The sequence below is a fragment of the Dermacentor albipictus genome, chromosome 10 (assembly GCF_038994185.2).
Source record: "Dermacentor albipictus isolate Rhodes 1998 colony chromosome 10, USDA_Dalb.pri_finalv2, whole genome shotgun sequence".
In the NCBI taxonomy this organism is placed as follows: domain Eukaryota; kingdom Metazoa; phylum Arthropoda; class Arachnida; order Ixodida; family Ixodidae; genus Dermacentor; species Dermacentor albipictus.
In genome coordinates this window covers 46,330,045-46,355,939 of record NC_091830.1, presented here as the reverse complement: position 1 = coordinate 46,355,939, position 25,895 = coordinate 46,330,045, and the positions used below count along the sequence as shown (strand labels likewise).

The 25,895-nt window shown below is 47.2% G+C and overlaps 1 long non-coding RNA gene across 1 annotated transcript; it reads left to right on the top strand.

Annotated features, from left to right (window-relative positions):
- The first annotated feature begins 2,645 nt into the window (after window positions 1–2,645).
- LOC139050434 (uncharacterized) lies at window positions 2,646–13,544 on the top strand. The gene is made up of 3 exons (XR_011508871.1): window positions 2,646–2,887; window positions 8,620–8,709; window positions 13,410–13,544. It is a non-coding gene; the product is annotated as an uncharacterized lncRNA (long non-coding RNA).
- The last annotated feature ends 12,351 nt before the right edge of the window (window positions 13,545–25,895 follow it).

The following is a 25,895-nucleotide window of genomic DNA, read 5'->3' as shown; positions in this document are numbered from 1 at the left end:
TGCAAGCGCCGCAGGTAACTTCTTGTTTTTCGTGTTCGACATGGTGCATTTTCTAGTTCTCAGGCCCTGCTGCGAAGTAATCCGGCTGTACATTAAAGACCAGCACGATGTTCTACGGTCCGTCGTGCAACACACCGGTAACGTTGCCTCAGAAAAGCGGGCGCGCTGGGTTGAAATGGTGAGGATAAACATCAGCGACGTCTCGAGCCTCAAGCGTCGACTAAACCAGGTCTGGGGGTGTTCCGTGGCGGCCTCTGGCGCGCACGTCCTGTGCGTCACTTGCATAGGCATCTATTTGACTTTCGTCGAAGAGTTTTCCACGTCCCAGCACCTGCTCACCATGATGTGCACCGTTGCTGCGGGCCTCGATTTTCTTGACATCGCCAACCTCAGCGACGCGATGGTCAGAGAAGTGAGTGACTGCTGTTCCTCCACAAATTTTTGAGATTCAACAAAATATTTCATTCATTCATTCATTCATTCATTCATTCATTCATTCATTCATTCATTCATTTATTGCGTCGTTCATCGAACGAACCAAGTGTGCGAACAGACAAGGAAGTGTGCGGCACAGCAGTTGCCTTTCGTATACCAAAACATGACATTACTGGCCTTACGCCTGTCATAAGAATTCAGCGGAGACGTCAAAGTGTAGCGCATGCACATGTACTGAAATAGCTGGAGCAGAAATACCGAGCAGCAGCATCGATAGTGACATATTGTGGAGCTATGCTAAGTTAATTAAATGTATGCAAGAGGACAGAAAGTCGGACATATTAACTCAGGATTTCTTTATTCATCCTTGTCTGCATTTGCACTGTATTGCACAAATAATCAAAACCCGCGGTACATTTACTGCAATGATCGACTATGTTTCACTCAACTCAATTCACTGTAAATGTGCTGGAATAAGCACGGTCGTTACGAGTTTTTTTTTTTTCAATATGTGCCACTTCTTCGCAGTACAGAGCAACATTCGTACAACACAGAAACGTTTTTATGGCTCTTTGCTTAAATACATGTCCTCATAATAAGGCGTCGCCGCTAGTGTCGCTTTTCCAGGTTATGTCAGCGGTTACTGTGATATGAATCTCCCTATAAGCGTCCGTTATCCTAAAGCTCACGAATAACACCGGCGGATTAGGTATCAATAAGAAGCTGAGATTATGTAGTGATGCCTTTTCCGATGCACACATAAAATCGATGTCGAAATTCTAGTTAGTGCGCAGGGCGGCTATGTTGCAGCGGTGCCTTCCGCTCGATTCTATGCCAACCTCAGAGCTGTAAGTGTTTTGAAACAATTTTCGCTTTATCGCGAGGGATTTCTTGGTTTTTTTTACATCTGCTCTGAAGGCTATGCTTGCACAGCTTGTGTGTTATATTGTGCTTCTTCGCAAGGTGAACGTGTGCACACCTCCTCCCTTCAGTGCTATAATGCTGCTCAAACTAATGCCGGACTCTTTGATAAATGAACAGATTGCCTAGAAGTGACCTGGTAGGCGAATGAAATCAATGGATTTTAAGACTATGTCTGAGAACCAGTCTGTAAATGACATACTTCGTCGTGAAAGGCTCACGTACACATTAAGCAATTGCTAAATCATACAATACGATTTCTAAAGTTTCCCCTTAAAATGTATGCTGCTATAGTGTTGACTATTTATAAGTTTCGTGGCTAGCATATTGAAACGATGGATGTTAACATCAGTGATTAATTGCTAGTTGTGTGCCTAATGCCACCGAAAATTTGCTATAATTGCTCACCATGAAAATGTCAAAAGTATACGGACCACGGGATCTGATAAAAGGGGAATACTGTGACCGCATCCAATGACAACGTACAAAACTATGTTGTTCGCCTATGCTGGCACATGTCGGAAATGCAAATACCAGGATACTTGCTCAGGGAAAGAAAATTTGCAATGTTTCCTCAGTCGCTGCGATCCGTAAATTTTTCACCTCGACTGTGCAGTAATGTTGCCGCGTAATAACACGTCTTTCGGGTCATGGTCAAATTTATGCGCCCCTTTAGCCCCAAGGCGGCGTTTCACTTGTGAAAGAAATAAAAGGGGTTGTCTATGAAAGTGAACGTTCAGAAGGGTTTAAGAATACTCAGTGGCTATTGATACATATGTCGAAGAGATATATATGGTGACACATATGTCCCACGTATGCCTCACCATATCTGTCATATATGTCTCAGTGGCTATAGAGACATATGTGGGACATATGTCTCTATAGCCACTGAGACATATGTGACACATATGTTGAGACATACGTGGGATATATGTCTCGCCATATATGTTTCTATTGCCCACATTAGTCCCACATATGTCCCACATACGTCTCTGTTGCCACTGAGAAATACGTGATACACATGGTGAGACATATGTTCCACATATGTCTTGGTGAGACTAAATTTTCAGCGGAAAAGGTTCTAGTTATATTAGAACATGCCAGATTGCAATCCCCACTTAACGTCGAGCATGTATGATTAAAAAGAAGTGAGATGTTCCCACTAATATCGCTAACGATTCTACAGCGCTCAAAAATTGAAACCCAAAAAGTAACGAACGCCTTTTACGCCTAATTACACGTACAAGTTCGACGCGCAATGGCCTTTGTAGCAGGTTTGCAAGCATGAAATAGTCACACGTGTACGTTTTCAGATCAGAATGAGGCTGCTATAACAAATGCATGTCAAACTGGAAACGAAACAGCATGTTGGGGTATTTTTGGAATTGTTCGCGTTTCGATTTCTGAGCCCTGCATTCCGCCACAGTGTTTTTCGCTTGATTCTTTTTGCGTCTCTTTCAAGGTGCGGAGAATCAGATACACTCTGCAAGAGGTCGTGACCTCCACTGAAAATATGAACTACGTCAACCAGGTATACATGCATCTCGCTTACTATCGATAAATGCGCGGTTCGAAGCACACAATTTTTTTTTTACTAGAGAGCGGGAAACAGTACGCTCCGGATCCAATGTTAACTAAAGACCACTGGTTCCAGAAAGTTCTTGCGAATGTACTGCAGATGGTGCAAGCGAATGTTATTCGTTTCTTTGTTGATAGTGGCCAGTGCAACTTCCCGATTCACATCAGTTACTGTTACAGAGGCCCTCAACGATGATTCGGGTGAGTGCCACTGCGCGATGATGTGGTCAATAGCGATATAGTTATTTGTTTGCTTGATTGAAATATTAGATATTCGAAGTCGCTGCTTTGACCTACGCTAAAAGCATCACCAGCCATCAGTCTAGGCAACCTGCCACGGAGATACAGTGGCTTGAAAAGTGCTACAGGGCTTCATTAAGGGCTCTTCCCAGATAAAAAGAGAACTCACCTCACACATTGCATGTTTCTTTATATATACATGTAGCCGTTGTGTACGTCTTTCTCATACAAATTCTATTCTATACAAGACTATTCTTTCGCAACCAGTAAAGCATCATTATTGCGCCAGCCAGACCTGCGCCCTCTTTTCTCTCGCTATGGAATTCACCGCCCACGTCTTCCCCCCAAGGATCCTCAAAAACGCTTTAAAAAACAGGGGCTGGCATAGAAACGACAACGCACATAACTTTCTATGTCTAAAGCTGTCCCAATCTCGCAATATTGCACGAACCATAAAGTTCCGCAAGGCGGTGTCTTGAGTCCCAAGCTCTTCAACCTCGTGCACATTGGTCTCGTGGAGCGAGTGCCGAACGCGGTCAAAGTATGAATGCATGCCGACGACATATGCGTCTGGGCATGTGGTGTGACATGGCCGCATGTACGTGCAAGGCTTCGAAGAGCTGCTACGTTAACATCGACGTACCTAAATGAGCAAAGGCCCAAGATCTCGCCATACAAACGCGCATTGGTCGCGTTCGGCCGAAAGCCAATGAGATCATACGATCTCTCTATCGACAGTTTTATGTCATACCCTATGTCATGACGCACCCATTTTTAGGCGTAATCATCGATCGTGAGCTCTGCTGGAGTCCTCATGTGGCCTACCTGAAGAAGCGCCTGACATATGTTACTAATGTGTTCAAGTTTCCTGGAGGAAAAGCCTGAAGTATGTCAGTATATGCAATTATGCAACTATACAGGATGATCTTTCTCGGGTATTTGCGATACAGCTTGTATGTGCTGACCAATGCAGAATTAATAACCGTACACTCGAAAGCGTCCAGGCCCAGGCACTTAGAGTCTAATTTGGATTGCCGCTGTGCTCGTCAACAGCTGAAACAAGTGCGATTGCACGCGACTGCCCAGACAAGACTCATACATTCATGGAAGTACTCAGAGCACACGTAAGACACCTTGCTCAAACCCCTGCTCATCATCAAGCGTCACTGCCAGAGGATCAACCTCGTGCCTCCTTTTGTCAGACAATCCTGTCCTATAGTTGTGCATACCATTCACCATTTTATACAGTTCCAGCAAGAGTTCCGTTTCCCCCATAGTGCTTCGCTAAAGCAAACGTTCAACTAATGCTACCAGGAATACGAACGAAAGCACAAACCTTGTCTCCAGCACTCAAGCAGCTTTCACTGTTCTTGTTGTACGAGACATGCAACGAGCATCATCTATATACTGACGCTTCAACCACGGTGAACGGGTCTGTAAAATCGGTGATCTTTCCTGCAAAGGAAAGATCAACCGTAAAGATTCGAGTATCTCACCAGAGTGCACCGACAGCCGCGGAACTCGCTGCTATTCATTGTGCACTTTGCGTAATTTATGATGAACTGCCCAAGAAATGGAGCGCGTTTAGTGACTGTAAGGATGCTCTTCATTGTTTCGTTTTTGCGTTAAACAGCGGGAACCACGAACTAGTTCTAGAAATCAGACTGCTGCTTCACCACCTCGTCGATCAAAGACAGGACATCACGTTACAGTGGATTCCAAGCCACGGCGAGATAATTGGTAATGAACATGCTGATGCAGCAGCACGATCTGCACATGAGGTGGGCTTGCAAGACTCCATACCACTCTCAAAATCAGATGCAGCAATGAAAATTTGTATGCTTGCAAAGGAAGCCATAAGATCTTTATGGAACACACCAAGCATGAAACTCACACGTCTGCACCAACAGGACCCGTCCCTTCGACTTCAAGCCCAATCTGGACATTCTCGACTCGAGACAAGAGTACTTTGCCGACTGTGGGTTGGTGTCGCCTTCATAAGATCTTTGGCCTTCCGAGTCGGAAGAGATGAGAGCGCGGCTTGCAGTCGCTGCGGCGGTGAGGACACCATAGAACATGTACTCTCCCACTGTGCACGATACAGCCCGCACCGGCTGTCGCTAGCGGCCGTGTTGGCACGCCTTGACGACAAGCCTTCTTTAGAACACACAATCTTGGAATGCCCGAGCCTTATTGTGACAGCATACGCATTTCCACGGACGCTTCCACCAGTTCAAACAGCTCTAGCGGAGTAGTAGCTGTTGCATCAGACGCGACTCATTGCAGTTTGAATAATCGCACAATACAACGTCGACAGCAGCATAACTTGCGGCTCTTCAAGGTGAACTCAAGTACGTACAGCAGCCACCAAATCGTTGCGCCATTTTCAGCGATTCCAAACCAGCCCTACTAACTCTGCAGTTTGCCTTACGTCATGGGTTATACTAAAGCCCCTGCATCTACGCGCCACCGCCGGCCAAGCTAAGTACCGCCAACCTACTACCCTCCTCCTCCACGTCCTCTCCTCTCACCCCCTTAGCTTCCGGCGTGAAGCGGAACTTACGTAGCTTCAACTTCCTGTTCCGAGTGGAAGTGACGCTATGTTCTTTAGCGTTGTTTACTTTCGCTTCGATAGAGAGGCTTTAATTGCACCAGCTGCGGTTGAAACTGTGAATGCGATTCCATCCAAGAACCACCGTATATTGTAATCGGCGATCTGGTCGTGTTCGCTGCTTCGCGTCAACCTGCGACGGGATGTGCCACGAGCACGGAGCAAGAAATCTTTGGCCACGAGAGACAACGTACAGTGGAATGTAGTGCCTGGGCGCTTGGAGACCGCTCCCGTTTTTCGTGCATTTGGAAAACAGCGGCCGCAAACTACTACTTCAGCGGAATACAACAGCTTGTCCCCTTTGAATTCTTCTTGTTTTGAAGCATACATCCCCTCCAGCCAGCACGTATGGAGGGACTTTAGTGAAGGAGTTCGCGACGCCAATTTGTACGGCAGACGCATAGAGTTTATGCTGTTGATTCTGAGGTTGAACTTGTCTCGTACGATCGAAGGTAGCGAACGTCCCAAGTGCGTGCACTACGTGAAGGACTGCAATGACGTGAAGCTATGAAATATAACAAGTTCAAATTTGCGTGGAGGGCATTCAGTGACATGGTGAAAACAAGTGTGCTTTTCTTGTGCGATATGAGCGGATGTGTGCAGTGAATTGGTGCGTGTGCGCGTGTTGTAACGCGTGCAAAGGTGGACGGCGAATTGTGTGGATGACGCGAGCAGATGCGCACTGCGAATTGTGTTAGTGTTGTGACGCGAGCATCTGCTCGCTTGTACGGCGTGTACGGCGCGTAGATGCCGCGAATGACGCTTGGTGGAATGGCTAGTGCGAGCAACTCAGATTTGCACCGGTTGCTTAGCACGGGCGTCTCACCATCGTCTGCAATGGGAGCGGAAATTCTCGCAGCGCAACTCCAGGAAGCGGAAACGCCGGAACCGGAAATACCGGAAGCGGAAATGCCGGAACCGGATTTGGTGTGAGGGGAAAAGGCGGCGCACACAAAGGTTGGCGCTACTTAAGAGAGCGGCGGTGGCGCGTAGATGCAGGGGCTTTAGGTTATACGAGCAGCTAGGGTACGAAATAAGGCACGCTCATAATCACGCGCTCCAGAAAGGACACTAACTACATTGTATTTCAATGGTTGCCAAGCCATCGCTGAATTGTCAGCAACGAAAGCACAGATGAAGCTGCGCGTTCGGCTCAGCAAAAACACACGGGTTCCTATAGCACTTTCAAGAACTAATGCTGCGCCACATCTTCAATCACTTGCTCGACACATCACACTTCTACGATGCAATTCACCGCGTTACGCCAACTCACGCTTGCACTCTCTCGACCCTAACTTGCGACTTCGCCGGCCACCTGGACTTCCCGCGTGAAACAACTTTACAGTGTCACCATGTGGTTGGGCATCGCATTTACTAATTCCTGTTCAATCCTGATAGTAATGGCCAACAGTGCGGCGTGCAATTTGTGCGGGTACGATGAGATTGTAGAGCCCTTTCTGTCACTGCCCGACCTTTGACACCCAACGACGTACTTTACAAGCAAAACTCAACCTGCTAGACAACAGAGCGCTGTCAGAAGAAAATATTCTTGGCACATGGCCTATGCGTTCTTGCATGCACAAGGCCACAAAAGCCCTTCTGCGTTTCGTTAAGGACACTTGACCGTATGAACGCTTGTGACAGGTGAAATCCCTGTGCGACTGACTGTGAATGTCTGACTATTATTTTTCTTTTCTCCCCTTATCTGTTCTTCCCTTTTTCCCCTCCGCAAGTGTAGGGTAGCTAACCGGGCACGTCCTTGGTTAACCTCCCTACCTTTCCCTCTTCGTTTCTCTCTCTCTCTCTTACTTGGAATCACGACATAAACTGTCGTTGCACCGAAAGTCGGTCAAGGCTTTGTTGACCTTTTTACGTGGCAGTGGCCTATTAGAAAGACTGTAACGATACCGTCCTCTTTCTTTTCATGCCTTTCTTTTTGTCCCCGCTCTTCTTGCCATCTTTAGTTCCCATTTCCCACCCTCTAGAGCAGGGCAGCAAACCGGAGGCTTAAACTCTAGTTAAATTCCCTGCCTTTCTCTCATTTGCACCTCTCTCTCTCTCTAAGCGATATTGAGGACCTTACTATAGAAGAACAGCTATATAGCCCGAATCAATACCTTCAAGTTCGCCACAGGTTTTATTGCTATCTCTTTCTCTGCACATGTTCATATCCCTCGCCAAGCGCATCTCCAGGACCGGCCAACCCCATTGGATGTATTATGCTCGTGCCACTTCTTAGCGCTCACCTCTCATGTATATCGCCCAAAATACCGCAATTCTCTTCCCACCTTGGCTTCGTTCTTTTTAGGTCCCTCCTAGCCGATTTCATTTCGTGAAGCATCCAGTGCTAAAGGCAACCTTCACCTTTCTGCGTTCTTTTTCTCAGCTGCCTTTGTTTAGCACGCCCCTCGCGCAGTCTCGCAGACCCTTGAGGTGTCATAAAAATAAATAAAAATTCATGTTCCGCTCGTCGCTACTTTCTTTACATTGATACCAATGCCTTTTTCTTTTTTTCTTTATTTTGCCAACAGCGAGGTGCCAAGAAATGTTATTAAACCTACGTAAGTGGCGCGACAGCCATATATTAGTTCAAGCAACCGCAGCTTCTCATTGCTTTGCCGATGATCCGACACGTACAAAATACACAGAAGGCTCTATGCGTCTTCCTGACAGACTCACTCGCCCCTTGCGGCCTCTCCTGTCCCGTTTGAAATTAACGGACAGTCTCCGGTAGACGCTGCAACTTGACTCCAAAGTTCACTGTTCCTGCGCTGCAAGCGAGTGTTTTGTGTTGAATACTCTTTGTTGCTCAGTGCGGTGTGTTTATTTTACAGCTGCTCTTTCTGGGGAATTCCTTGAAGCCTGGAGAAATGGCTCTTTCCGGAGGTGGTTTCTTCTCGCTCAGACTACCGCTGCTTGTTTCGGTAAGAAATTGCGCAGCTTTCACGTATGGGAAGGTAAAGCGTAAGTGCTTACAGGTTTGGCTTGATGTCCTCAAGCATATTGCTCGAGAATAATCCACTGCGAGCTCGAAGGCGAGCGAAGCGTTTCTACCTCAAGAAACTTCTATTCTCGCTTGCGGCAACAATGGGTTCGTGATCCCAGAAAATTTCCGGTCATGCATTTTTGACACTCAAGCTTTACCCAGGAAATATAAGTATTTTGCCCCACGGTTTACTAAAGGCACATGTTCTGGATCTGTTCAGATATAACGAAGGTGCCCCATGCGTCCAGCTCATGTATGCAGCTTTAGTGTTCTACTTAGCAGAAAAATATCCCTTAGCAGAAAAATATCCCGGGATTCGATCCCTACGCCCAAGGGCGAGGGATCGAATCCCGGTCGCAGCGGCTGCGTTTATCGATGGGGCAAAATGCAAAAATAACTGCGTACCGCGCATTCCACTGGTGCGCGCTAGACAACCGCAGGCGGTCAGAATTATTCCGAAGTCCATTACTACGGCATGCCTCATCGTATCGTGCTGTTTCGGCACGTGAAAACATATACCTTAATGAACGTACCGCCAATACGGAACCTCACGTTGGCGCTTTTAGCTTCTTTGAGAACACCATCAACTTGTAATTATAATACTAAGAATGGAGAAAGGTTTAATGATGTTCGTAGGGGTTAGTCTAGCGATAAGCCTGGCATACTACTCCAGGTGAGATGAGGAGGAAGGAGAGAGATAACAACATTTAGCACTCACACAAACACCAACACATTTGCGCAAACGCAAAAGTTATATACAGAATCTCGTTCATTCGCGTATCACGCAGGAACGCTGCTATACATGTGTGGGGCGCAGCTGAGATTGAAGACGTTGCCATGGTCCAAGAAAGTACCACTTAAGCGATTATCAGGACTGCGCTTTTAGGCCATGATTTCCGAAAGTACCGCCTGAGCGCGATTATCCGGACTCTACACTTTTAGGCCACGATCCCTGAAAGTGCCATCTGATAGCTGATCAGGACTGTGCCGTTTTAGGTCATGATCTCTGGAAGTACTACCTAGTCGCTTATCAGGACTCTGCACATTTAGGCAATGAGCCCTGAAAGTATATTTAATCGCTTATCAGGACTGTGTCCTTTTAGGCCATAATGCCTGAAAATACCACATGGGCACTTATCAGGACTGCACTCTATGCCATGATTCCCGAAAGTACTACCTAATCACTTATCAGGACTCTGCACTTTTAGGCAATTATCCCTGAGAGTACTACCTGAGCGCTAATCCAGACTGCCCTTTTATGCCATGATCCCTGATTGTACTACCTAATCGCTTATCACGACTCTACGCTTTTCGGCCATGATCCCTTAAAGTGCTACTTGATGCGCTTATCCGGACTCTGCGCTTTTGGGCCATGATCCCTGAAAGTGGTGCTTGGGCGCTCTTATAAAGACACTGCGCTTTTATGCCATGATCCCTGATTGTACATCCTAATCGCTCATCACGACTCTACGCTTTTCGGCCATGATCCCTTAACGTGCTACTTGAGTGCGCTTATCCGGACTGCGCTTTTAGGCCATGATCCCTGAAAGTGGTGCTTGAGCGCTCTTATAAAGACAGTGCGCTTTTAGGCCATGATCCCTCAAGGTGCTGCTTGAGCGCGCATATCAGGACTCTGGGCTTTTCGGCCATGATCCCTTAAAGTGCTACTTGAGTGCGCTTATCCGGACTCTGCGCTTTTAGGGCATGATCCCTGAAAGTGGTGCTTGAGCGCTCTTATAAAGACAGTGCGCTTTTAGGCCATGCTCCCGGAAAGTGCTGCGTCAGTGCGCTTATCAGGACTCTGAGCTTTTAGGCCATGATCCCTCAAGGTGTTGCTTGAGCGCGCTTATCAGGACTCTGGGCTTTTAGGGCACGATCCCTTAAAGTGCTACTTGAGTGCGCTTATCCGGACTCTGCGCTTTTAGGGCATGATCCCTGAAAGTGGTGCTTGAGCGCTCTTATAAAGACAGTGCGCTTTTAGGCCATGATCCCTTAAAGTGCTACTTGAGTGCGCTTATCCGGACTCTGCGCTTTTAGGGCATGATCCCTGAAAGTGGTGCTTGAGCGCTCTTATAAAGACAGTGCGCTTTTAGGCCATGATCCCTCAAGGTGCTGCTTCAGTGCGCTTATCAGGACTCTGCGCTTTTAGGCCATGATCCCTCAATGTGTTGCTTGAGCGCGCTTATCCGGACTCTGCGCTTTTAGGCCATGATTCCTGAAAGTAGTGCTTGAGCGCTCTCATAAAGACACTGCGCTTTTAGGCCATGCTCCCGGAAAGTGCTGCTTCAGTGCGCTTATCAGGACTCTGAGCTTTTAGGCCATGATCCCTCAAGGTGTTGCTTGAGCGCGCTTATCAGGACTCTGCGCTTTTGGGCCATGATCCCTTAAAGTGCTACTTGGGTGCGCTTATCCGGACTCTGCGCTTTTAGGCTATGATCCCTGAAAGTGGTGCTTGAGCGCTCTTATAAAGACAGTGCGCTTTTAGGCCATGATCCCTCAAGGTGTTGCTTGAGCGCGCATATCAGGACTCTGGGCTTTTCGGCCATGATGCCTTAAAGTGCTACTTGAGTGCGCTTATCCGGACTCTGCGCTTTTAGGGCATGATCCCTGAAAGTGGTGCTTGAGCGCTCTTATAAAGACAGTGCGCTTTTAGGCCATGATCCCTCAAGGTGCTGCTTCAGTGCGCTTATCAGGACTCTGCGCTTTTAGGCCATGATCCCTCAAGGTGTTGCTTGAGCGCGCTTATCCGGACTCTGCGCTTTTAGGCCATGATCCCTGAAAGTGGTGCTTGAGCGCTCTCATAAAGACACTGCGCTTTTAGGCCATGCTCCCGGAAAGTGCTGCTTCAGTGCGCTTATCAGGACTCTGAGCTTTTAGGCCATGATCCCTCAAGGTGTTGCTTGAGCGCGCTTATCAGGACTCTGCGCTTTTCGGCCATGATCCCTTAAAGTGCTACTTGGGTGCGCTTATCCGGACTCTGCGCTTTTAGGCCATGATCCCTGAAAGTGGTGCTTGAGCGCTCTTATAAAGACAGTGCGCTTTTAGGCCATGATCCCTCAAGGTGCTGCTTCAGTGCGCTTATCAGGACTCTGGGCTTTTCGGCCATGATCCCTCAAGGTGTTGCTTGAGCGCGCTTATCCGGACTCTGCGCTTTTAGGCCATGATCCCTTAAAGTGCTACTTGGGTGCGCTTATCCGGACTCTGCGCTTTTAGGCCATGATCCCTGAAAGTGGTGCTTGAGCGGTCTTATAAAGACAGTGCGCTTTTAGGCCATGATCCCTCAAGGTGCTGCTTCAGTGCGCTTATCAGGACTCTGCGCTTTTAGGCCATGATCCCTCAAGGTGTTGCTTGAGCGCGCTTATCCGGACTCTGCGCTTTTAGGCCATGATCCCTGAAAGTGGTGCTTGAGCGCTCTCATAAAGACACTGCGCTTTTAGGCATAATCCCTGAAAGTGCTGCTTGAGCGCGCTTAGCAGGACTCTGCATTTTTAAGCTACGCGCTGTTAATTGCCGCCGCACGTGCAGTGCAAGTCATAGTGCACGAGGTGAAAACAGCTTGTTGCAGACGACAGGCAAACGATTACCCTGCGAAAAAAAAAAGAAAGAGCGAGAGTGGTCGCGGCAAAGGCGTGCTTGCTGGTGCCCGTCATATATGAAGTAATCATGAACCGGTCAACAGCTTCTACCATGTTGGTGTCATCACAAGGCACAGGAAAAAACTTGGTGAGGGCACGCGATGCTTTTTAATTATCATAGCTGGCTTCCCTAGAGGCTCCTTGAACCATCCACGAGAGATATGGCCGTACGTCAGGAATAAGACAGCATATATAGACGCAGAACAAGCAGGCCCTCGCCTAATGGCAATTTCTTATAAAACCGTGTGGGTCACAATTTGTCGTCCAAAAATTTTATCTCAGCAGAAAAGAGCCACATGGACGTGACACTGAAAAAAGCAGCACGTGGTCTTTTTGTGATAAGCTTCGATCAATTCATCGCGGACTGTAGAATACTTTGCTCCTACCTAATATTTTTACCTCACGCACTCGTTCTTTACAAATAGATGTGTCACATTTGAACAGCTAAGAGGGCACTACCCCCCTCCATAGTTCCCATCCCGCGTTATCTTAAGGTTAAATTTGACCTTCTAGCTATTTCTAAAGGGTAAATGTTATGGATATATGAACTACGGAAATATATGCACATCCTAGACATCTGTAAACAAACATATTCCCAGCTAGGCATATTGGCGTTCCAGTTAATATCACTCCGAACTGCTACAGCGATGCTTTTGGGAAAATGGGAAAATTTGGCAGTACATTTTAAGGTTGCATATATCGAAGGCGCTGCTAGTCTCTATTTCGGAAGACGTTTCTATATTAATTGTCTTCGATTTTGCAATTGCAACGTGTGTCATGAAAGGAAAACTGAAATCTAGTTAGACAATATTTTTTTGTCACACGGGGACGTTGCGATTTCTCGTGTAAATAATTACTGTCTATGGCAATAAAGTTTCAAAAGGTAAAATAGTGCTATCTTTCTCTGTAAAAATTAAAAGGAACAGGTCCTATCTAAAAATATAAATAAGGAACCGGTAGTATACAGTTACTTTAAAATGACATCTTTTCTTTCAATTTGCAGCTTGCAGGAGCAGTCATCACGTACACCGTAATTCTCGTTCAAACCAGCGAAAGCGTGAAGAAATGATCGTCGAGCTTGTAAAGAATGCACAATTTTTACATTGTGCACGTTTTGCCGGAGAGGCGTCTAATTAGAGAACAGCAAGCTGCGTCACTGACGACATTCCGCTGCTTCTTCTGTCAAAGTTCACCGACCTTTTGGCTTTTGTTGACTGAGTGTGAAATAAAGGCAGAATTCAGAGCCAGCGCCACAATGGTGCTGATTGCTTCTTTATGCGCGACACTGCATTTTAGTTTGTGAACGTTGAAGGCAGTTAAGGCTAAGAATTCAAGCTCAATAAATGGTCACCGACGGAAAATGTGGAGCTAGACTGTCACAATACACTTATGTCGCCACCAGACCAATGTTAGCATAATTCAGTCTCAATAAAAGTACTAATAATAATAATAATAATAATAATAATAATAATAATAATAATAATAATAATAATAATAATAATTCAGTCTCAACAAGAACTATTAGGCTAGTCTGTTAGACTGCATTTTGGAGCCACAAAGACCGTTATTACCATTTTCGAAGGCTGGGTAATCCATAATCGGTGCAGAAAAAAAGAAGAAATAACCCTGAGAGAGAGAGAGAGAGAAATACAGGTGGCGACAGTACATTAAAGTACCAGGACCCACACCAGCACGGTCAACAAGCATGGTGTAACACTTGCACAATAAGCATGAACACATCTCGCTCGATGAGCGCAGGAACTCGCTGTCAAAATTCTGGAGTGAGGAATCGCGGCAGCAGCAAGCGAATTGACCTTCGTGCGTCTTTCGCTTGAACGCGAACGAAACGTCGAAAAACAAACACATCGCATACGAAGCTACCGGCACTACGCGCACTCTGGCAACACTGCAGATCGCTTTGAAGATGAAGCCGGCGCAGGCGTGAACATTGGATTGGCCACGTCGCAAATCGCTTTCAGACACACAAGCGCCGCCAACGCGTCCCTACGGCGTCCGCCAAAGGCGTCTGCTACGGCGTCGGCTATTCGCACGAACTAAGAGAATTGTCACACGAACTAAGTGAATAAAGAACATAAAAAAGAGACTGAAAATGGCTGTTTTTAGTTTTAAACGGGGAATGGGGGACGCGCGAAAGGGATAGAAAAGCAGTAGCGATTTTTTTTAAAGCCTAGTGTGTTTCAGTGAGGGTGGCCTTGTGGTCTATTGCTTTCTGGTTGCGGGTCTGGCACTGTTCTGGAATGACTGCTTATCAACCAGGCGAAGAAGAGGTTGCGATACCGGTTTGCAAGCGCAGCTTCACCAGACCGGCCCAGGAAGAAAAGGTGCAAGAGCATCATAAGGCCAGCTGAACGACTACATATCCAGGTGCTACGAAAGAGGAGTTCGTCACAATTAAAGGAAATTCTGCTGCTGAAACGTCTCGCGCAGTGGCTGCTGGTCCCTACGCGCCGGGATCTTCCTCTCCCACTGGAGATGCTGTTACGAGTGGCGTTCAGCATTGTTATACCCGCCATCGCTTCTCGACGATTGATGTTTCGCCAGCAAGCGTGCCGCCATGAAAGGCCTTTCATGCTGCGTCGTCGTTTTCTCGGGACCAGGGTGGTGGCGACTCAATCAGCGTCACCAAAGCTAACGGACGAGGCGAGCGTCCACCTGGACTAGATGGGACCCGACAGAGTCCGTGACACGCAAACAAAAGAGCTCACCAGAGGCGGCAATAGCCGCCACCCTTCGTGGAAGCAATGACTACCTCGAATAGCATTCTACCGGAACCCGAACCTGACGATCGGACTTTCACGAATGGCCCACTGATCAAAGGGGCCAGCATCGAAGACTTCCGTGGGAACGACGTTGACATCAAGATACCGGCTTGCCACGTCGTTGCCTCGTATGTGGGTGGGGTTCGTTCAACATTGGAGGTGGAGCCAGGTGGAACGATGCGACGTCATGGGCGGGATTTTGCGCACGGTTCAACGATTGCGGTTGACCTAGAAGAAGAGTGCCAATTTTTCCGACGAGAGAAAACGGAGAAGGAAGTACATAAAAACTGGATCTTGATTGTTGTGGGCGTGTGCTCCGGCTCGCACTGGTGTCCCAATTCGCACGGTTGCTCATACTCGGGCTCATGATCGTACTCGCGCTAGTACATGTAAACTCTCATCATGTAAATTTGTAAAGAAACCCTCTTTCTCACCTCTTGGACGTCGTCCCGGACCTATCGATCGCCCGTGACCTGCCACATCACCAGCCACGGAACCGTAATCGCCGCTCTGATACGAGTCGCAACAACTGTGTGACAGCGGTGGGATAGCTACCTTGAGTCAAAACACCACTGGCCCACAATCGTTTCTTTTTTCTTTCTTACATTGGAGTAAATTATCCTATGAAAAGCAAAGAACCACAGAAATTCAAGATGATTCCAAAAGCGTACCCCAGGTAGCACAAAAGAGATACGTAACCTTTTCGTAGCGTTTATCCAAGACGATAAAAACGGGTTAAAGAAGACACGAATGAGAGAACTTCGGCGGGAAAACGTCGTATATCTCTGCTAATGTCCGGCTTAATTACTTTCTTGAGACGATCTAGAACAGGTCTGCAAGACGTATTCGAAAAGCTGGTCTAGAAATAGAATTGGGAAAGACACAAGTAATCTCTTTGCCAAAACTATTCGTAACCAATTTCTAAACGTTTTTAGGACGTTATCAAAAAGCTGGTCTAGAAGCGGTCTTGAAAGGTTTACGATCATCTGAAGCTAATTTTCGCGGGTGACGGGCGCGATCAGACATCGTTGTTCAAAACACGCGTTTAGTGTCGCCTCACGCGACTGGCCTATGCCGCGCAGACGTCGTCAGCCGCACCCGTTGGCACGGCCTAGGCCAATCGCGTGAGGTGAAACTGATCGGGCGTTTCGAACAACGATCTCCAATCGCGCCCCAGATGAGTTGAAGCGTCGGTGTTGACTGTAAGAGCCATGGCACAGTGCCAAGCACTGTTCCCCGCATGGCCGGCGCATCCTCTACCAAGTCGCACGAAAATGAGCCTGTTAGGAATAATAAATCCTTAATACCGCCTTTAGTAAGCTACGATGCTTACAACCACAATGGGAATGACATCCTGCAAAGAACAAATAGCCGCGTCTTGGCAGGTGGCCTGACCAAGTCCTTCATGCCAAGAGTGCATGAAATGAGAACATTGTGACAAAGCGAAAACACTTTATTAAAATGTAATGCTTATGCAAGGTTCGAACAAACTGTGTGAGAAATGCAAATAGAAGTAAAAGTACATCAACAATGACAAAAGTCGCAGAAAGGATTCGTAATGAACTGGAAAGTGAACATTCACTAGCACATAAACAAAATTGCAAGTACACATACAAAAATGAACAGAAAAACCTGGAGTGTATTAAAGTGTCTAATTTATCATAGTGAAGTGCACGTGCTATTAGATGGACTAGTTATGCAGAAGTGACATCGGAGCGAATGGAAGAAGTAGACTTAAAAATGCAAGAGTATGAATCGGATGGTAACTGCCTCCAAGCAATGTTACCAATCAGCTAGAAGATTGAAAAGAGCACAAAAAGAAATACCACCGCATACCATCATAAAGCAATCTTGTGACAGAAATAAAAAAAATGGGAACAATGCAAAATTTGAAATATTGGCTTTAGGATATATCAAAGAAGGTAATAGCGAGAAAAAATAACCATACAACAAAAAAGCAATAAAGTGAAATTAGTACAGAATACTTAAACGGGGGATTCAGTGTAACAAGTGAACACTACTGTAGTACAGCGAACGATGAGACAGTAATGCTGCATCTTGCCACTCCAGAACGTGAGAAATGAATATGCAAGCCTCATATTAGAAACTTATATAAACATGGAAATAAACTGGAATGCACTGGAAGCTGCATTTGTGTAACAAAGGACGCAACGGTCATAATAAATAGTAAGTGTTTTATCTAAAAAGCCCTTTACAAGAGGCAAAGTTGTACCTCTCTGGCAAAAACAAGGTTGCAACGAATAATTTGCAAACCAGCAAATACAGTAATTAGCACACTGACATGTCACGCTTTGCGCACATCTCCAGTCTCCTAAAGTAAAAAAAAGCACTCTGAATGAGAAAAACGTTTAACACATGTAGCCCAGAGCAAATTCTTTGCCAGTTCACTCACACTTTCACATCCAAAAACATTTGCCAGAAAGTCCAGGCACAGTTCCACTGATGTTTACCAATTCACCCCCACTTTCACGTCCAAAAATATTTGGCACACAGTCCAGGCAGAGCTTCATAGATAAACAGCTTGAGAGCACCCTACTGATTATTGTGCAGTCCCGCTGCTGGAAATAGAACTGCCGCACATGCTGGTAGTGGTTTCAATGTAGACACACTTGCTGCCCTGGACAGGTATGCTCAGATATCTGCACTGGTGCTCCATTTTGTCGAAGTAGACACATTTATGCACTACGCTGGTAATTGAAATGTTTTGAATGCACAAGTATTGGCTTCACCAGAAAGACTTGCCCACATACCACCACTGGCATATATATGCACTTGCTCTTCACTAAGTTGCATTGAACTTAAAGTGTTCCCTATGTGGGAGCCATGTGTAAAACCGGTGTCACAGGACCACTCTCGATCGCGGTCAAGCCCGATCCGGATCGAAATTATCGATGCGTCTGGCTCACTCTCGTAGCTTGCGCAGGGGAGCCAATCACGACCGAGAAATTCGATTTGTAACGGACTGGATAGCGGCTAAAAGAGCCCCGTGTGAAACCGGTATCAAATAATGCACAGACGTACGCTAGGAAAATGTGTTGCACAAGGACAAAGAACTGCGACATGCCCTGTTATGCGAAGCGCGCGAACAGAACACGTGTATATATAAAAACTGCGAGAGCGCTTCGCGAACACCATGCGCACACATGGCACCCGCACGAACTCGGCAGGCCGCCGTAAAGCGCGAAGGGCGCACAGCGTACATTCCGACATATGTCCCAAACTGCAAACAACCGTACTACCTAAAGCATACAAGTTATTTTATACCAAGGGCATACTCGACTCACGTATGCAGTATCCACAAGCGAGTTATGCAGCGTACATGCTGTATCCATTCGCCAAATAGTAAAATTGATAACAAGAACAAAGCTACAAGAGACTCAATACATTACTACCATTTGAGGCGTCAAATAAAATCTAATTTGGCCGTTTCATATATTGGACACAGTATATGGACACATGTGGTACCCGGTAATACCATGAAATACCCATCACGTGGTTAAAGGGGGCGAAAACACAATCGAGAACCTGAAGCGCCAACGATAAAAGCACGGTATGGTGCACGCAAAATTTTGTCAGTGCGCTGTAGCGCGAGGGAAGAAAATAGAGCGAGCACTTGACCTCACCTTTTGGGATACCGCACTAGTACTGAATCACTAAAAAAAAAGCGTTTGAACCAGTTCCTTTGTCTGCAACACTCTTGCTAAACGGGAGACTAAAATACCACGATGACGGCTTTATTGCGGAGATCGGCAAGGTGCGCACAGACAGAAATTTTGTCTCCTTTCTTCGCATTCTGCAAAATGCTTTCTTGTTAGGATCACGCATAGCGGCCGATCCCGACGCTAGGGACACACAGGCACGATTTCGTCCCTCTAACTTTCGTCCTTATACTGGCCTTAACGCCTTAATTACAGCGTCAGTGAAAAGGCGCCTCACATAACATGACAATGAACTTGAAGAGCTGATTAGTGCCCTCCACTCCGCGCCCTCCAATTGAAAACACTACTGTGTTCCAAATTAAACTACACAAACAGATCGCACAACCCAAACTAATCACAGAACGTCGTTTTCTTGACGGCAAAACCCTGCAACACTTACATGACAAAGGGCAGCGGCAGCACATTCAGAACAGCCGCTATCATACCGCAGCGCAATGCAAGTGCGATAACGCTATTATGCCCGGCTCAAACAGATCGCACAACCCAAACTAAACACAGAATGTCGTTTTCTTGACAGCAAAGCACTGCAACACTTACATGACAAAGGGCAGCGGCAGCACATTCAGAACAGTCGCAAACAGACCATAGTGCCATGCGAGTGCGATAACGGAACTATGCCAGGCTTCACGAATAACGTAGCCGCCTTGGTCACATAATTGAAAACACTACTGATTTCCAAATTAAAACCACTCAAACATATCGCACAACCCAAACTGATCACAGAATATCGTTTTCTTGACAGCAAAACACTGCAACACTTACATAGCAAAGGGCAGCGGCATCACATTCAGAACAGCCGCAAACACACCACAGCGCAATGCGAGCGCGGTGACGCGACGACGCTATGACGACGCGACTACGCCCGGCTCGCCCGGCTGCCCGGCATCACGAATCACGTGGCCACCTTGGTCACATGATTTGACGACAGTATCGCCCCCTTGCGCAAGGTTGGATCGCGTTGATGGGTTGTTGAATATTGTAGAAGCCGCTAAAGAGGCTAACGCGCCGTGGCGTGGCGGTGTCGCCTTGAGCCGTTTTCAAAACGTATTCACCCCTCGTTTTTAAGCAGCCTGGCTTCCAACGTTATCAAAACGTATTCACCCCTCGTTTTTAAGCTATCTTGTTTGGAACGTCTTTGATGCGTCGATTTGGGTCAAAAATCCGTTTCAGACGTTGAATCCCTTAATACGACGTTTTCATGACTTTGTGTGCTACCTGGGACGCTATGTACTTTCGCGCTCTGTATGGGCTGTGACAATTCCTGCGATGTACCATGTGGCATGGTCATATTATTTGACCCGCATAGCCTTTGGCGAAGCAGAATGCTCGACAGGCATGCCGAATCACCGTGAAGCACTAGGTCGTTCTTTTCGGGAATCTGCAGCTTACGTTCGCAGTGCGCATACCGCTTAAAAATTACCACCGGACTGGATGTCTTTAGTGGACGGTTGTATTTGCTTGCCATTAGGCCGCGATCGCATGTACACATTGTGGTTGCCTCAAACGATCACTCGCGCCAACGTCAACTATAGCTCTTTCAGATGGTGTCATCAATTTGTCCCGTCAGATTTTTAATTCGCCCGTCACTCGCATAGCACACAGCCGAGAGGTGAACAATTATAGTGAGAGTGGCCAATATAGATCACGATACGATATCTCGTACTTTCAGTTCTCCTAATGCAGACCCCTTCTTGGCCCCTTGCCAATCTGAAAATGTGTGCCCAGACTGCAGACAGGTCACGTGCCACCCACTCAGAGACTCTGGACAAAAGTACTGCCATATTGAATAGGTGGGCTACACACGAAGCCCAGCATCACATGGAGTGAGATGCCAACAGATTATAGACACTTAACATGTACTGTGCAAAACACTGAAAGTCTAATTGTTCAAATTACTCCACATCTTGTTCCACATCTTTTCATGTCACTGAGCCATACCCTGAAATGGCTGCCCCAGCCTTGGACAGTATGTCCAGCAAATAAACGCGTGATCACATATGTTGACACACACAACGGTACAGTCAATGTTGCAACTATATAAAGCACTGTTTTGGGGTTTCCTGCGGTACAGCTTACCTGTACTAGGAAATGCGTGCACCACGAATATTCGCTAACTCTAGAGCGTGCAAGCCCAAGCACTCAGGACTTGTCTCGATCTTCCCAAAACTACGTCATCGATTGCGACAGTGGCCATAGCTAGAGACGCTCCTTTGACAGTCTACATTGATACAGATGTCCTGAGAGCACACATCCGAAACCTGACTCGGATTCCCTCACATCATCTTCCTTGCTTGCCTGCAAAAAGTCCACTTTCAACTTTTGCTAAAACTATATTAAGACATCAGTCCTACTTGCCATCAGAATTTACGCCCGCTACACGATTGTCAGTTCCATTGTGGTGTCTGCACCGGCCGCAAGTGCAACTGACAATTCCAGGAATCAGAAAGAAAGCTGGAGCGCCATTGCAAGCTTTGAAACAAGCAACTTTGGAGCACATTCACAACGTGCACCGATTCCGGCAACATGTATACACAGATGCTTCAGTAAAACTCAACAGCTCTGCTGCTGCAGTCATCATCCCGGCACAATCTGAGGAAATCAAATTAAGAACTTCATGTGTGACCACATCGACGGGTGCAGAACTCGCGGCGCTCCGTGCTGCACTTGATTTCATTAAGCAGAAGCCACCGCAACAATGGACAGTCTTTAGTGACTCCAAGGCAGCCCTTCAGTGCACACGAAGCCCAATGCGCCACGGACCCAATGAACAAACGGCCTCAGAAATTCGGCACATATATCATCAAAGCTATGACAAGGGACACAAAATATAATCTTTCAGTGGCTTCCAGGACATTGTAACATCAGCGGGAATGACCACGCCGACGAAGCCACCCGATCTGCACATGAAAGTGGTCAACGAGCCTTTATTCCGCTTTCGCGAACAGACGCTGCAGCTGAGCTGCGATTCGTGTCCCGTGAGTGTACTTTGCCCCTGTGGGACTCAAATGTTTTCACCATATGTCGGTTGCGTTCGTTGTCTCCGGACATACAGATGCACCTCCCACCTGGGTTACCACGACGTGAATAGACCATGCTCTACCGTCTGTGGCTAGGCGTTGCCTTTACAAACTCATATGCTTTCCTCACAAGAATGGCCAAAAGCCCCACGTGCGACACATGTAACATCGACAAGACACTCACACATATTATCTCTGTCTGCCCGCGATACAGTGCTCAGAGACAAGTGACGTGCAGAGTACTGGACCAGTTGGACAATCGTCCACTTTCAGAACTAAAAGCTTTGGGCCAATGCTCCGAAAGAACATCCGCGTTGAAGGCCTTACTCGCACTATTAAGGTTCTTGCGGTCTACAGGGCTTCACGACAGACTCTAAGAATGCCGCCCCCTACCGCTTTGTAGTGTACGCGCTTTGTTCGTGCTTGTCTCCCCCTTCCACTCTGTTTATCTTTTTATCCCCCTTAATCCTTCCCCCTGCGCAGGGTAGCCGACCGGAACTACCTCTGGTTCACCTCTCTGCCTTTCTCTGCATTATTTTCTCTCTCAGATGGTCGCCACTGGCTGTGATGTTGATTTAGATATTATGGTACATACCCACAATGAGGGGGGGAGAGAGAAAGAAGTTTAATGACACGAAATGCCGAGAGGTCGGCCTGAGGTATATTCCTCTAGCCAGCTACTCGCCATTGGGGGAAGGGGAAGTGGGAAAGAAAGAGGGAAGAAAGAGGTGCATGATGGGTGACGATGACGATAGAAGGAAGATGTAGAAAATATGGCAAGCAATTGGGCATGCTCAAAGTCTGCAGTCCAGGCCTGTAATTTTTAAAAAGTTCAGTAATGCCTTGATGGCCTTAAAACTCGACTGAGCGTCTGGCCAAGAGCCTAAAATAATATCCTCCGACAACGGTGCACTGTCGAGACGCGTAAGGTCCTTGACCAACCTATCACGCTCTTCCACGAACTTAGGGCAGTCACAAAGCACATGACCTATAGTTTCAGTCACATTGCACACCTCACAGTGTGGAGACTCGGTGCGTCGCATGAGGTGCACGTATCCGCGCGTAAACGCTACCCCCAGCCTTAGTCTGTGCAGAAGACTGGCATCGCTTCGTTGAATTTTCGGTGGTAGCCTAAAATTCATGGTGGGGTCCAATCTCTGGAGTCGTCTGTGGCGATTATCTGGATTGTCCCAGTGCTTTGCTGTCAATTTGCGGATGACACTGGAGAGGAGACAGTTGGCGTCCGCTCTTGAAAAGGGAATTGAAAGCAGGGACTCTCGTTCTTCGAGTGCTTTCTTCGCTTCGGCGTCGGCCAGTTCGTTGCCCTGTATACCACAGTGACTAGGGATCCACTGAAATGTGATGTGGTGGCCGTGTTCTTGCGCTAAAGTGTAGAGCTCGGCAGTTTGAAGAGCCAACACTCTATAAGCGCTTTCTTTCAACACCACTCTAAGCAGTTGAAGAGCCGATTTTGCGTCACTGAAAACTGTCCATATTTGAGGAGGCTGTCGCACAATATATTTAACGGCCTCTCTTATTGCCACTAATTCCGTAGATGTTGAAGTCGTCTTGTTATGCAGACGAAACCGTCGAATGACTTGATGCGCAGGCACGACGAAAGCCGCACCAGACGCATACGACGAGACCGAGCCGTCTGTATACACGCTCACCGCGGAGTCATATTCTTTCGACATATATTCAAGTGAGAAATGTCTGAGGCCGACGGTAGGTATTCGCGATTTTTTAGAGATTCCGGGAATAGATAGACGTACCGGTATTTTGGACATTACCCATGGGGGCATATGTGGAAGGTCAGCCGGGGCAAAGTATGCTGGTATGGCAGATGCTTGGCATTTAACGGCTCTTGAAAAAGTTGAGTCCGGCCGTGTATCGGGTAGTTTCGATAAGGGATGACGTCCGTGACGGCAAAGCAGTCGCAGGAATACTCGAAGAGGTTCGCATCGTAGATAGACAGGTAAAGGGGTGACGCGAGCCTCCTCAATTGTTCCATAGGTTGAGGTGCAACGTGGAACACCGAGACATGTTTTCAGCATCTGCGCCTGGGCACTTTCCAGCGTACGCAAACATGACGGGCTCATACTTGATAAAACTGGCAGGCTATACCGAATGTATCCGACGTAGAGAGCCTGGTACAGCCGGAGTAGCGAATGCTCAGATGGACCCCATTTCATACCGGCCAGAAAGCGAAAAACTTGAGCAAGCCCAGTTAATTTTTTCTTCAACATTGCCACATGTTTCGACCATGAAACACCGCGGTCAATGACAACGCCGAGGTATTTGTGGTGGGTGACATATGGGATGGCATTTCCATTGATCATAATTGGATACGAACACATAAGCTTCCGTGTGAACGCTATCGCAGCGCACTTGTCTGGGGCCAGTTGCAGTCCTTGGCACTGCAGGTACTGAGACGTTAAAGAAACAGCTCGCTGCAATCTGGCACGAATTTGTGGTCGCGTGACTGCGGATGCCCATATGCATATGTCGTCTGCGTAGGTACTGATGCGTACTGTATCAGGAATTATTTCCGCAAGGCCAATAAGGGCAACATTGAAAAGAGTCGGGCTGAGAACTCCTCCTTGAGGCACTCCACAGACCACAGCGTGTCTTGTCGTTTCGCCAGCATTCGTGGACATGAAGACTGTACGACCATCTAGGTAATTTGCAATCCACATGTAGAGACGGCCGCCGATGCCTAGATTACTGAGGGCATCAAGAATGGCTTCGTGCAGTACATTGTCATAAGCTCCTTTTATGTCTAAGAAAACTGCTCCTACAAGTCGGTGGCGCTTTTTTTCCTGTTCGATCGTGGACACGAGATCAATGACCCCATCTATTGCAGACCGGCCACGTCTAAATCCGGTCATCATTTCAGGATAAAGCTCATTCTTTTCCATGAACCATTCTAGTCTAGTGAGTACCATCCGTTCCATCACCTTACCGACACAGCTAGCTAAAGCTACTGGCCGGTAAGATGACATTTCGTAAGGCGATTTTCCTGGCTTTAGGAGGGCCACCAAACGGCTGGTTTTCCACTGCTTCGGGACTGTACTGGTTGACCACGTGGCGTTATAGTATGACAGCAGGACTTTCCGACCTTCCATCCCAAGGTGGCACAGAGCAGTATACGAAATACCGTCAGGTCCAGGGGCAGAAGATCGTCTAGACGCAGCTAGTGCAGCTTCCAATTCCGGCATCGTGAAAGGAAGGTCAAGACGGTCATCTTTAGGAGGTAGCACGGGTCGATCCAATGTTGGACATGCTGTAACATCAGTACGGGTGACTCTCTTACAGAAGTCTTCGGCAACCTGCACTTCCGTCAGACATTGGTGAAGTGCTAGAGCACGGAAAGGATGTTTTTGCTGAGTAGGGGCACGAAGGCTTCGTACTACCTGCCAGATCCTAGAAAGTGGCTTTCGAGGATCCAGAGACGAACAGAAGGTCCTCCACCGTTGTTTTCCCATTTTTTGAAGGTGACGCCGTATTTTTCGTTGAGCTCGTCGACATAAGACAAGGTCTAATGACGATTGAGTTCGCCTAACCTTCCTTTCCGCTCTGCGACGGATCGCTCGGAGTCGTTCATATTCAATATCAATCGCCGTTCTGGATGTAGGTGCACAGATGAGCTTAGTTGTCTTCTGCATTGATGATACAATAATGTCTTCTATATCAGATGGTGAAGTGATGTCTCCGCAGTACTCTTCGACAGATGTAGAGAATGTGGACCAATCAGTGCAGCGTACAGCAGGTGGAGTTGATTGCACAAACCACTTCATCTGTACATATGTTGGTATATGATCGCTCCCATGCGTTTCTATGTCCAAGCACCAGTTGACTAAGGGCAGGAGGCTCCGAGATACAATAGTGAGGTCTAAGCAACTTCCGTAGGTAGTGCCGCGGATGTAAGTTGGAGATCCATCGTTGATGACAG